Genomic DNA, 15,046 nt, shown 5'->3' with positions numbered 1-15,046 from the left:
GCGTGCGATTTGTGCGGCATTTGACCGATCGGTTGAATTTGTTGCACTTAATAGTCGGTGATTATCTAAAACGCAAGTAGTTCTTTATACTCTTGCAAAAAAACTTTGTGCCTAATGGAAAAAGGCGTGAAATTAAAAATATGTATGGGCTATAGATCCTTCGTGTCTACTTTTTGCCGCCTTTTTCTACTGACAAAGCTGGATTTTGAGAATATACAAGGCCTTCATTGGCCTAAGAGGACTTCATGTTTACAGTTTAAAAAAATATGGTTTCTACAGATACCATGTCTTGCAACATGCGATTTTATATAAATACTATAATAATGGCCTGAATACATTGTTTAAAGGTCCCTTCGTTTAGTTTTTCTTAAATAACTCGTAAACAGTGGCCCATACCATAAAATGTTCTTTCACGTAAACAATCTATATAAAATTGCCTACAAGAAAGATTTAGTACTTTTTTTCGCTAGCATCAACATTTAAAAATTGTATTGAATTTTTTTGTAGACAATTTTGTGTACATTATTTACGTTTAACAACGTTTTTGCGATGTGCAAAATGTTACGCAAATCGCATTTAATTATTAATGAAGTTTGTAGAGGCCCGGCCCATAGTCTCCACAAAATAATGTAGTAGACTGCTCGCAGTGGTGGTAGCGTTGTTGCCAGCTCAACAGAATGCGTTCGAAGCTGAGCAAGCTGACAACGTCGCGAGGCAAGTTTCGTAATGTCTCATATCTTTATCTATATAATTAAGTATCAGAAGACACCATAATTATGCTATTAAGTGCATGCCGGGGTCTATAACTACATAAGAGTACCTAAAGCGCTTCACACGCCTTACTTAATCTAGTATAAGTTTGTTGGACGTTGGAACGACTTTTTGGAACGAAGTTCCTTGTCGGACGGTTGGCGGATGGCGGCTAGGCGAAAAAAGTGTAATAGTAGGAGATACGTTATAAGGAATTACATGGACACTTATTATAGGTGATAGAAGTTTCAAGAGGTACGGTTAGATAAACCGGTAAGGTCCAGTAGGTAAACAAATCAAGCCGAAATAATTGCTGATCGGTAAAAGTCTAGTTAAACAATAGCACAACAAATAGTAGCGGGATAAGTATTGAGTCAAAATAAACGTGAGGCGAGTCAAGAAGGTAGAATCATGACAATGAGCATGAGCTATAAGCTATAGTACCTGGGCGACCGAGCTTTGCTCGGTTATAACTATTTATTGTAATATGGTGGTGTATAGGTGATAATCTTAACTACATTTTTTTACTAAATTAAACTTGTCCAAAACAATAAAAATTAAATATATATATATATATATATATAAACTTAAACATACATAAAAAAAACAAAAGTTAGTCACCGGGCGAGATTCGAACCCGTAACACTCGTTTCTAGCAGTCCGCGTCTTAACCCGCTGGGCCAGACGGACAGTGGCCGGCGACACGAAATTAGCGACCATATTCTGCGCCGAAAGAAAAACGCACGAAAACTCGAAAACACGCGTTTTCCCAAACATAAGACAACTCTAGATCGATTGTATACCCCCAAAAACCCCCATATACCAAATTACAGCGAAATCGTTAGAGCCGTTTTCGAGATCACAGAAATATATATGTACATACAAGAATTGCTCGTTTAAAGGTATAAGATAAAAGAAAACAGTTGTGTGAGGTACAACTTCTTGTTGTGATTTTTGCCCGAGGAAGCATTTCGACAAACTTGAAAACATAATTATGTACCTACGACGATCCGAACTTTAGGATGCGACGTTGTCAGGTCATTAGCTTCACGGTCACAGTCGTTGCGATTTGGCAGGCTGGCAACGTCGCCTGCTTTCATTGAAGTACAAAATTATTGTTACCTGTCTATGATTGTTACCAAATTGTACTTTCATAACGTTCCTTTCTACAGCACAACATTTTTTAAAACAGTCCCCTACTTCAGGGTAAAGTTGTCAAGTTGTTTCTTAAAAAAACTTCGAGATTGGAATGGAAAAGCTATTTATTTTAAAATTAAAGCATATGATATTTTATTGTTTTTTTTAAACAATATATATATTATGCTTTATTTTATTCTAACTGAACACACATGCACTAGACAAGCAAAATCGTGAAGTTATTTTTAGGGAGACAAAGAAATTTAAATGGCAACACTCAAAATAAGTTGTCACTGTTCCAATCCAATTTGTAATGAAATGGTTTTGTAATAAATCTTTTTTTTGATTTGATTCTAAATGTAGAAATTTGATTAGATACATACCTATGAACCTCACTTGCGACTTTGTCTTGCAGGCACAAAATAGGTAGTGAATTCAACTAAAGCAAAGCTAAAGCTATTGAAATGAAGTTCCGGTTTGGGAATCAGTGATGAAAATTGCATGCGAATGGATTATCACTTCAGGTAAGTCGTGCTTTAAATTTAAATCTTAATTTGTGTAAATACTGAAACAATTCAATACCTACTCTTTATAACTTTATTTTTACTTCCTGTCAATCTGAACTGAAAACTATCATGCGCACGAATATGTATGTTATTTATGTTAAAACCAGAGTGATACTCTTTAAGTATTTTTTGTCAAACATGATTTGGTCGTTTCAAAAAAGTAAATGGAATTCCTGTTGTTTAGATTCAGATTTATTTATTAAGCAACATACGATTGCATTACAAATAACATTCATGTCAATATATATGAATCTATATTGTGATCTCCTTCCTCGCGTTGTCCCGGCATTTATGCCACGGCTCATGGGAGCCTGGGGACCGCTCGACAACTAATCCCCAGAATTGGCGTAGGCACTAGTTTTTACGAAAGCGACTGCCATCTAACCTTCCAACCCAGAGGGTAAACTAGGCCTTATTGGGATTAGTCCGGTTTTCTCACGATGTTTTTCTACACTGAAATGAATCTATGTATATTGTGAACGTCAAAATAAATCTAGCTATTCCTAAAACGAAAAACCAATAGACATCAATATTTAGAATTTATTTTATACCTATAAAAAACTAGGCAAGTGCGAGTTGGACTCACGCACGAAGGGTTCCGTACCATTATTTATAAAAACGGCAAAAAAATTAGTGCGAAAGCGTCATTTTTCAGCATACTGCACTAAATAAAGCTGCCGCTCTCCATCTCCATCAAACAGTTAATAGTATACACACCTCGGGAAGTCAATAAGAAAGCCTCAGATCACATGTTTCCATTACATCACTTCAATTACATCTGATCTGAGACACTGCCCTAGGTACAGTAGACGCAAAAAAATGCAGTCTTGCATCCTTCTCTATAAAAAGGTGATGCACATATTTGTCAAATCTAACCTTTAATAACATGACAATACGAGTCAAGGCACGCATTGTTGTGAATAACATAATCTATATGAAAATGCTTCCAATTTCATAAAGAAGAAGGACATTCAAGAATGTTTTCGAATGGTCTGTTCAGTGTTGATGTTGGTTGCCCAAGTTTTATGACTGTCTGTTGTAGACTTATTCTTGTCAAGTCAACATGCAGGTTAGGAAAACTGTATCTATAAGTATTGTTATAGAACTTTTTAACAAATATATTTTCTTATTTCAGGAACCAGTCTCTAGCTACTAGAAGTAACAATATAGTATGGGGCAGGACAATGAGATAAGATATGGTCAATGCATCTCATTACCCAATTAAAATATTTTGAGGTAAAAATGGTATCAATTTTTATACCTGCCTCAATGGATACAGACACAAGCTACGAAAATCTTTTTAATAGTAATAAATCCTCATAAAAAAGAAACACTTGACAATGATTTTATTTTTGTTTACCCCCTCAATGATGTCTACTCAATTGCTACAACCAATATTATCTCCATCCAACTCTAAAACCACTGAACTGATTTAGATAAAATTTGCTATGGAGATAGTTATTTAGATAGAAGATTATCTATTACATCTACTTACGAATGAAGACAAATTTCATAGTAAAGTTGTTCATTAGTAGTGTGTGTGTATAGACTTCAATCTTAGCAAACATATCCCTTAGTAGTCTAAGAGTTTCCATAATAAATGTATCTCACAATAGTACACATTTTTTACCGAATATTCGGCGCTTCGGTCTACGGTGTGGCCGAACATTCGGTATTCGGCCTAAACCACTATTCGTGGCATCTCTAGTTATGAGCCCTTTCCATAATATTTGCACAATTTTCCGTCATCTACTTAGCATATTAGTAGTGTTCTACACATAGTATAAGAATAAAAAAAGTGTATCTTCGCATATCGCAGTCGGATTGTTTAATCCGCCGTATTACACGACGGCTAGCTGTTATCAAAAACAGGGCCGTTTTGAATTGCGGCGGTTCAACGATTAGCCAGATTGTCATTGTGATACGTTCGTCAATAAGGCGGCCCACGTTTAGTCGCATCGCATCGTACTCATTGACATATATATCTAAGGACGGGCCTTACAGGCACTAAGAATGGCGCTAGTTCAGTGGTGTCACTCTCGAATTCGAGCCAATCGTGCAGTCTAACGCAACTAGTTGCGCCCAATCGCGCGCGTGATGCAAACTCATCAACCAATCGCGTTGCGGCGTTAGACTGCACGATTGGCTGGAATTCGTGTGCGTGACACCGCTGTACTGGCCCCATTCTTATTGTCCGTAAGGCCCGTCCTTAGATATATTATGTCAATGATCGTACTACTATTTAGATTGTAGGGTGACCAATGACCATACTTACAAAATAAAACGGCATTCAATACGGCTAATTGTTGAACCGCCGCATTTCAAGACGGCCCTGTTTTTGATAACGGCTAGCCATAATGTAATATGGACCCGGGTATGTCCTTAAACTACGTCCACAAGAGGTATGGGCATTGTGAATGTCATCTCGCTTTGTGTGGTAGGGCACAGCACAGCGGATGTCATTCCAGATCTAGAGCAGAGCCCAACTGGGGAAGTACCTCCACCTTACAGAAAATCGCAGCCAAATAACACTAGACCCTACTCATAGTGTTGTGTTCCTGCCGGTGAGTAAGGTTGCCAGAGCTCAACGAGGGTGGGAGGGGGTTAGGGTCGGCAACGCGCATGTAACTCCTCTGGAGTTGCAGGCGTACATAGGCTACGGATACTGCTTACCATCAGGCAGGCCGTATGCTTGTTTGCCACCGACGTGGTATAAAAAAAAAAAAAAAAATATGGCGGTTTATACGATCCGACTCAAAATAATATATTATTTCAACGGCCAACTAGTCGGTAGTGACTCTGCCTACGAAACGGAAGGTTCCTGGTTCGAATCCTGATAAGGACATTTATTTGCGTGTTCATCACAAATATTTGTTCCCGAGTCATGGATATTTTCTATGTATATAAATATTTATATACAGCGATTTAAATAATTATTGTAACTTTTCTAAGAACAAAATATTTTTAGTTTATATGTAGGATAACTACAGTGACATCTTTTGATACTTATCCTTAAACAATCCAGCTATCTCGTACACTGGTAAGAAGTTAAACTGCCAAATGGCGCGATAGATGGCGCTTAAAATAAAAATCGCGATATTACATCGATTTTTTTCCGCATCGATTAATTATGTTTAAATGGCCTTTTTAAAAGGTTTTTTTGTTGTAATATGCCAATCAATTGGAATTATACACGTTTGGTTGATAATTGGAGAGATTTCAATTAAAATAAATACCGATGTAGGCCAAATGGTGCTCTGAGTGACATCTATTGATTTTCTCTGGAACTAATCGAGACTACTATGGGTTTGTTACTCTATATATATTTACTTTATGGTTATACATAGATTTTATTTGACTAATATTAACATAATTTCATGTGGAGTTTAGATAATGGGAACAAAATTTTTAACGTTTTTAAAAGACAATACATACTCGTATTAGCGAAATTTTTCAAGGCCTCTACAAACCACACCGACAAATTGCGTGCGATTTGTGCGGCATTTGACCGATCGGTTGAATTTGTTGCACTTAATTGTCGGTGATTATCTAAAACGCAAGTAGTTCTTTATACTCTTGCAAAAAAACTTTGTGCCTAATGGAAAAAGGCGTGAAATTAAAAATATGTATGGGCTATAGATCCTTCGAGTCTACTTTTTGCCGCCTTTTTCTACTGACAAAGTTGGATTTTGAGAATATACAAGGCCTTCATTGGCCTAAGAGGACTTCATGTTTACAGTTTTTAAAAATATGGTTTCTACAGATACCATGTCTTGCAACATGCGATTTTATATAAATACTATAATAATGGCCTGAATACATTGTTTAAAGGTCCCTTCTTTTAGTTTTTCTTAAATAACTCGTAAACAGTGGCCCATACCATAAAATGTTCTTTCACGTAAACAATCTATATAAAATTACCTACAAGAAAGATTTAGTACTTTTTTTCGCTAGCATCAACATTTAAAAATTGTATTGAATTTTTTTGTAGACAATTTTGCGTACATTATTTACGTTTAACAACGTTTTTGCGATGTGCAAATCAACTGCCGCAATGCAAGCATGTTACGCAAATCGCATTTAATTATTAATGAAGTTTGCAGAGGCCCGGCCCATAGTCTCCACAAAATAATGTAGTAGACTGCTCGCAGTGGTAGCGTTGTTGCCAGCTCAACAGAATGCGTTCGAAGCTGAGCAAGCTGACAACGTCGCGAGGCAAGTTTCGTAATGTCTCATATCTTTATCTATATAATTAAGTATCAGAAGACACCATAATTATGTTATTAAGTGCATGCCGGGGTCTATAACTACATAAGAGTACCTAAAGCGCTTCACACGCCTTACTTAATCTAGTATAAGTTTGTTGGACGTTGGAACGACTTTTTGGAACGAAGTTCCTTGTTGGACGGTTGGCGGATGGCGGCTAGGCGAAAAAAGTGTAATAGTAGGAGATACGTTATAAGGAATTACAGGGACACTTATTATATATAGGTGATAGAAGTTTCAAGAGGTACGGTTAGATAAACCGGTAAAGTCCAGTAGGTAAACAAATCAAGCCGAAATAATTGCTGATCGGTAAAAGTCTAGTTAAACAATAGCACAACAAATAGTAGCGGGATAAGTATTGAGTCAAAATAAACGTGAGGCGAGTCAAGAAGGTAGAATCATGACAATGAGCATGAGCTATAAGCTATAGTACCTGGGCGACCGAGCTTTGCTCGGTTATAACTATTTATTGTAATATGGTGGTGTATAGGTATGGTGGTGATAATCTTAACTACATTTTTTTACTAAATTAAACTTGTCTAAAACAATAAAAATTAAAAAAAAATATATATATATATATATATATATAAACTTCAACATATATAAAAAAAATAAAAGTTAGTCATCGTGCGAGATTCGAACCCGTAACTCTCGTTTCTAGCAGTTCGCGTCTAAACCCGGTGGGCCAGACGGACAGTGGCCGGCGACACGAAATTAGCGACCATATTCTGCGTCGAAAGAAAAACGCATGAAAACTCGAAAACACGCGTTTTCCCAAACATAAGACAACTCTAGATCGATTGTATACCCCCCAAAAACCCCCATATACCAAATTACAGCGAAATCGTTAGAGCCGTTTTCGAGATCACAGAAATATATATACAAGAATTGCTCGTTTAAAGGTATAAGATAAAAGAAAACAGTTGTGTGAGGTACAACTTTTTGTTGTGATTTTTGCCCGAGGAAGCATTTCGACAAACTTGAATACATAATTATGTACCTACGACGATCCGAACTTTAGGATGCGACGTTGTCAGGTCATTAGCTTCACGGTCACAGTCGTTGCGATTTGGCAGGCTGGCAACGTCGCCTGCTTTCATTGAAGTACAAAATTATTGTTACCTATCTATGATTGTTACCAAATTGTACTTTCATAACGTTCCTTTCTACAGCACAACATTTTTTAAAACAGTCCCCTACTTCAGGGTAAAGTTGTCAAGTTGTTTCTTAAAAAAACTTCGAGATTGGAATGGAAAAGCTATTTATTTTAAAATTAAAGCATATGATATTTTATTGTTTTTTTAAACAATATATATATTATGCTTTATTTTATTCTAACTGAACACACATGCACTAGACAAGCAAAATCGTGAAGTTATTTTTAGGGAGACAAAGAAATTTAAATGGCAACACTCAAAATAAGTTGTCACTGTTCCAATCCAATTTGTAATGAAATGGTTTTGTAATAAATCTTTTTTTTGATTTGATTCTAAATGTAGAAATTTGATTAGATACATACCTATGAACGTCACTTGCGACTTTGTCTTGCAGGCACAAAATAGTGAATTCAACTAAAGCAAGGCTAAAGCTATTGAAATGAAGTTCCGGTTTGGGAATCAGTGATGAAAATTGCATGCGAATGGATTATCACTTCAGGTAAGTCGTGCTTTAAATTTAAATCTTAATTTGTGTAAATACTGAAACAATTCAATACCTACTCTTTATAACTTTATTTTTACTTCCTGTCAATCTGAACTGAAAACTATCATGCGCACGAATATGTATGTTATTTATGTTAAAACCAGAGTGATACTCTTAAGTATTTTTTGTCAAACATGATTTGGTCGTTTCAAAAAAGTAAATGGAATTCCTGTTGTTTAGATTCAGATTTATTTATTAAGCAACATACGATTGCATTACAAATAACATTCATGTCAATATATATGAATCTATATTGTGTTCTGCTTCCTCGCGTTGTCCCGGCATTTATGCAACGGCTCATGGGAGCCTGGGGACCGCTCGACAAGTAATCCCCAGAATTGGCGTAGGCACTAGTTTTTACGAAAGCGACTGCCATCTGACCTTCCAACCCAAAGGGTAAACTAGGCCTTATTGGGATTAGTCCGGTTTACTCACGATGTTTTTCTACACCGAAATGAATCTATGTATATTGTGAACGTCAAAATAAATCTAGCTATTCCTAAAACGAAAAACCAATAGACATCAATATTTAGAATTTATTTTATACCTATAAAAAACTAGGCAAGTGCGAGTTGGACTCACGCACGAAGGGTTCCGTACCATTATTTATATAAACGGCAGAAAAATCAATGCGAAAGCGTCATTTTCCAGCATACTGCGCTAAACGAAGCTGCCGCTCTCCGGCTCCATCAAACAGTTAATAGTATACACACCTCGGGAAGTCAATAAGAAAGCCTCAGATCACATGTTTCCATTACATCACTTCAATTACATCTGATCTGAGACAATTCTTACTTTACTGCCCTAGGTACAGTCGACGCAAAAAAATACAGTCTTGCATCCTTCTCTATAAAAAGGTGACGCACATATTTGTCAAATCTAACCTTTAATAACATGACAATACGAGTCAAGGCACGCATTGTTGTGAATAACATAATCTATATGAGAATGCTTCCAATTTCATAAAGAAGAAGGACATTCAAGAATGTTTTCGAATGGTCTGTTGATGTTGGTTGCCCAAGTTCTATAACTGTCTGTTGTAGACTTATTCTTGTCAAGTCAACATGCAGGTTAGGAAAACTGTATCTATAAGTATTGTTATAGAACTATTTAACAAATATATTTTCTTATTTCAGGAACCAGTCTCTAGCTACTAGAAGTAACAATATAGTATGGGGCAAGACAATGAGATGAGATATGGTCAATGCATCTCATTACCCAATTAAAATATTTTGAGGTAAAAATAGTAACAATTTTTATACCTGCCTCAATGGATACAGACACAAGCTACGAAAATCTTTTTAATATAAATAAATCCTCATAAAAAAGAAACACTTGACAATGATTTTTTTTTTCTCCCTCAATGATGTCTACTCAATTGCTACAACCAATATTATCTCCATCCAACTCTAAAACCACTGAACTGATTTAGATAAAATTTGCTATGGAGATAGTTATTTAGATAGAGGATTATCTATTACATCTACTTACGAATGAAGACAAATTTCATAGTAAAGTTGTTCATTAGTAGTATGTGTGTATAGACTTCAATCTTAGCAAACATATCCCTTAGTAGTCTACCAGTTTCCATAATAAATGTATCTCACAATAGTACACATTTTTTTACCGAATATTCGGCGCTTCGGTCTACGGTGTGGCCGAATATTCGGTATTCGGCCTAAACCACTATTCGTGGCATCTCTAGTTATGAGCCCTTTCCATAATAGGTCATCTACTTAGCATATTAGTAGTGTTCTACACATAGTATAATAATAAAAAAAGTGTATCTTCGCATATTGCAGTCGGATTGTTTAATCCGCCGTATTACACTACGGCTAGTTGTTATCAAAAACAGGGCCGTTTTGAATTGCGGCAGTTCATTAGCCAGATTGTCATTGTGATACTTTCGTCAATAAGGCGGCCCACGTTTAGCCGCATCGCATTGTACTCATTGACATATATCTAAGGACGGGCCTTATAGGCACTAAGAATGGCGCTAGTTCAGTGGTGTCACTCTCGAATTCGAGCCAATCGTGCAGTCTAACGCAACTAGTTGCGCCCAATCGCGCGCGTGATGCAAACTCATCAACCAATCGCGTTGCGGCGTTAGACTGCACGATTGGCTGGAATTCGTGTGCGTGACACCGCTGTACTGGCCCCATTCTTATTGTCCGTAAGGCCCGTCCTTAGATATCGTCAATGATCGTACTACTATTTAGATTGTAGGGTGACCAATGACCATACTTACAAAATAAAACGGCATTCAATACGGCTAATTGTTGAACCGCCGCATTTCAAGACGGCCCTGTTTTTGATAACGGCTAGCCATAATGTAATATGGCGGATTATACGATCCGACTCAAAATAATATATTATTTCAACGGCCAACTAGTCGGTAGTGACTCTGCCTACGAAGCAGAAGGTTCCTGGTTCGAATCCTGATAAGGACATTTATTTGCGTGTTCATCACAAATATTTGTTCCCGAGTCATGGATATTTTCTACGTATATAAATATTTATATATAGCGATATAAATAATTATTGTAACTTTTCTAAGAACAAAATATTTTTAGTTTATATGTAGGATAACTACAGTGACATCTTTTGGTACTTATCCTTAAACAATCCAGCTATCTCGTACACTGGTAAGAAGTTAAACTGCCAAATGGCGCGATAGATGGCGCTTAAAATAAATCTCGCGATATTACATCGATTTTTTTCCGCATCGATTAATTATGTTTAAATGGCCTTTTTAAAAGGTTTTTTTGTTGTAATATGCCAATCAATTGGAATTATACACGTTTGGTTGATAATTGGAGAGATTTCAATTAAAATAAATACCGATGTAGGCCAAATGGTGCTCTGAGTGACATCTCTTGATTTTCTCTGGAACTAATCGAGACTACTATGGGTTTGTGACTCTATATATATTTACTTTATGGTTATACATATACTTGACAATTAGTACAGAAACGTCTAACTGACATCCATATTATTGTCACTCAAATAAATAATAGATTATCAATTTATTAAATAAGTAATACATATTTTTGATTTTTAACAGCGTAACAAGCTTCTATTCTCGTAACAAGTATTTATTTTGATACCCGTCAATAAGTAAGTTATCTAAATTTGTAGTATTGCAAAAGAACTCCCTGTATGTTAAATTACGTCATTTTTGCGTCAACGGCATGAAAAGTACGGGCCCTGATTATATTAATTATTAATGAATATAAGTTTAGTTTGACATTTAGGTCTCCTTGAACGCAGTCTTACTTTTTTGTAATTGAGAACCGGCTAATTGTCTATGTAATTTAAAACTCTTAAGTAGAAATTCGTAAACACTTAGTTAAACAAAAACTTTACATTTAAATTATGGAGTGTGGAATAAACGCACTTCACTCCGTCAATAACGTCTAAGTTCATGTCATGTCCTTGTGTCTCCCTAGCGCCACCGGAGAGATTACGAACTATTATTTATAGCTGACAGCTGGACACTTTTGCAACAGTACTGCCTATGGAGATTACCTTCCTTATCTCTACCTTCCGTAATTTAAATAATGAGAGTTGTGAGTGACATAAAGACTTCATAGTACAACTTCGAAGCTCTTGTACGAATAGGTACTTACTTCGATTTTATTTATCATTTTCGGTGTTTGCTGCTGTCTTAGAAGAACCTTTATTATGTACTTGTTTGCCAAAATACTACTGCGCTCTTTGTAAATGGGTCGTAGCATTACGTGCTAGATGTTTCCTCATTCAGTACTGAGGTTAAGCTGTTCTCGAAATAGATATTCAGTAACTCCCTAAGTCCTTCACGTCTCAATTAATTTCGTAGATACTTAATCAGGTTCCCAAACTCTGAAGTAAACTACTTATTTAGATATACATTTAACTCCTTCCTTGAAAATCTCTTGAATTCGAAGTACTTGGGTCCCTTGGGGTACTAAGGTAGCATTCGGATAGTGACTGCAGCGTTGTTGCTGCTTGCGGTTGCTGTCGTTGACGCGGGCGGTGTCTCTGTAATTTTCCTTGATTGAATGAGGGACGGAAATGACGGAATGCATTATATAATCGCCACAGCAATGGAAATCAATTGTCGTGGATTGATTCTATTCCCCGCGAGATACAAAATAAGTTTCTTATTAAACTGCTATGTATCTATTGGACCCTAGAAACTTCCCAAGTTTTTTATACTACGTCGGTGGCAAACAAGCATACGGCCTGCCTGATGGTAAGCAGTCTCCGTAGCCTATGTACACCTGCAACTCCAGAGGAGTTACATGCGCGTTGCCGACCCTAACCCCACCCCCCTCGTTGAGCTCTGGCAACCTTACTCACCGGCAGGAACACAACACTATGAGTAGGGTCGAAAATATGTGTCGCGCTCACCGCGAGAATACAATAAACGCCCCATACAATGTTTTTTGTTATTTACGCCGTAAAAAAACGCGTTTGTATATATTTAACTGGTCTAAGGACATTTTTTTCCTTATACCAAATAAACAACATGTTCTTATTTAACGTTTTTAAACTCGAATATATTTACAAAAAAAAAACATACAGCCGAACTGAGAATCTCCTTCTTTTGAAATCTTGGAGACGGTTAAAAATTGCGAATTTCTTATTATTGAATTAATTTCGTGTTTACTCAGCAAATATTAGAAAATATTTTTCATTCATGTAGCCCATTGCCTGTGCAGTAACGCAGCAATAGCAACTCTGCTGCTGTAACCGACCGAATGTAACTTTAGTGGTAATGACTTCGTGGAATATTCCAAGAAGCTTGTCTTGTTATCAAAATCTCGTTAAATCGATTGGAGTTTGTTAATTTATTTGGAAGATTCAGCAAGACACTTAAATCACTTTTTTGTGGTTATGGAGTGTGCAATTAGAATTATTATTTAAATTATACAAGTCTTGAGTTAAGAGGCAATAAAACTATAAATACCTGATCGTAGGCGTTTTAAAAGTTTGAGTACTTAAGTACTAATCATGTTAACCTTTATTTACATAATAGATATATAAAGAGGTATTACTATAACTAGCTTAAATCTAAAATAAGCCTTTGAGGCATTGTACCAAAGATGCTGGCGGCATTTCCTCGCTATAGCGCAATGCTGATACGTTGTGCGAGGAAGCTGCCAGCTCTTTGGTCACCAGTTACGTCAGCCAGACGCTTCGCGATTTATGCAAACTTGTGCGCGCTGGGACCCCATGGACCGAGTTTCAAGTTTCAACGCCAAATGGTACAAAGTGATAGTCTATACCAAGGCTTTTATATTTATTGCGTTTCAAAATTTCGGCGCTTTCCGCCGCGCCGCCCGCTTTCATACCTATTTATGTTCAAGTATTATTATTTAAAAATCTGCAAATTCTTTGAGTATGTCAGTTATCCCGCTCCTAAGATCATCTCATATGATCTCATCAATAATTGAACTGCAACCTTTTGAATATAGTCCGTTTGAAATATCAGTGGTCAACAGTCTTTGTGTAATTAGTTACAATTCTAAAGCAGCACCCTTTCAAAATATTTTTGAGTAAGTTTGTAAGTCAAGGCGCGTTAAGTTTTACAACCCTCTTTAGTTTTATTCTGAGCACGGGCTTCAGATAAAGTAGGTGTATATTAAAGTCTAGACAAACTGCGCAAATAGACATTTGCATATTTTAATAGCAAACTTCTCTTTTTGACAGGTGCTTTATATTCCCTAATCTAGGATTATAAAATGAAAAAAATGACTGAAAAATTAATTAAACTCTGAAACTGAAAGGAATATTTTGTAAGATTAAATCACACGTTTACTTTCTGAAAAAACAGGAAAATTTATAAATACTTTTCTTTTATTTGGCCAAAGTTTCAAAAAACTCGAATTCTAACCAAATTACTGACTATACTTGCCTTGCATTTTCCTTCATAAGCATCGTGATTTTAATATTTCATACAGAATTTTACAGGTTTTGTAGACGCTTAATGTGTCCCGGCGATATTCTTAATTTACTTCATGTCGAGAGTACCCCACGGGACCAAAGAAGAGCTGCACACGATTCAGACATAATTTCGAAAATTTCTCTGTTAGTATGTAGGTACATATAAGTATATACCTATTATAAACATCAAACTTCTTTGAAATTATTTATTTATTTATTGTTTACTAAGATTATGACGTTTAAATGACACTTGCATAGTCTAGGGCTATCAAAATTGCTGCCAACTTAGCTTGGTGCATGTAACTCTACCTAGTTAGTGTGTGCCAAGTTTGATGTAAGAACTTCGCTTAGCTTGCTCGTTCGATTACCCGAACGCCACAAAAGGCTTATAAAACAATACCGTATTAACTTTATGAAGTAAATTGGCTGTTTGAAGTTAGTGACTCGAGTAAATCAACATGGCAAATTACGCGATTTTGCGCACAGTATGCAAATTAACTTTTGGATTCGGATGAAATTCTAAATTAAATGTTGATTCTCTTTCTGCAATATTGAAAACGTCATAGACTTTTATCAATTAAGGGAATGTTAATGAAACTTACGGCTCGATTCGAAGAATGAGATACTATAACGATAAGTTTTGGTTTAGATAAGTTCTCATTTAGATATCGTTTGTATGTCGTATAATTGACACAAGC

The 15,046-nt window shown here is 36.2% G+C and overlaps 2 long non-coding RNA genes across 2 annotated transcripts; both read left to right on the top strand.

Moving 5' to 3' along the window:
• The first annotated feature begins 954 nt into the window (after positions 1-954).
• LOC133522337 (uncharacterized) lies at positions 955-3,787 on the top strand. Its single transcript, XR_009800035.1, has 2 exons — positions 955-2,411; positions 3,589-3,787. It is a non-coding gene; the product is annotated as an uncharacterized LOC133522337 (long non-coding RNA).
• Positions 3,788-5,188: 1,401 nt separating this feature from the next.
• LOC133522336 (uncharacterized) lies at positions 5,189-9,752 on the top strand. Its single transcript, XR_009800034.1, has 2 exons — positions 5,189-8,375; positions 9,557-9,752. It is a non-coding gene; the product is annotated as an uncharacterized LOC133522336 (long non-coding RNA).
• Positions 9,753-15,046: the final 5,294 nt, after the last annotated feature.

The sequence above is a fragment of the Cydia pomonella genome, chromosome 10, assembly GCF_033807575.1.
Source record: "Cydia pomonella isolate Wapato2018A chromosome 10, ilCydPomo1, whole genome shotgun sequence".
NCBI classification, from domain to species: domain Eukaryota; kingdom Metazoa; phylum Arthropoda; class Insecta; order Lepidoptera; family Tortricidae; genus Cydia; species Cydia pomonella.
The sequence above is the reverse complement of the archived record's forward strand: the minus strand, read 5'-3'. Positions and strand labels throughout refer to the sequence as shown.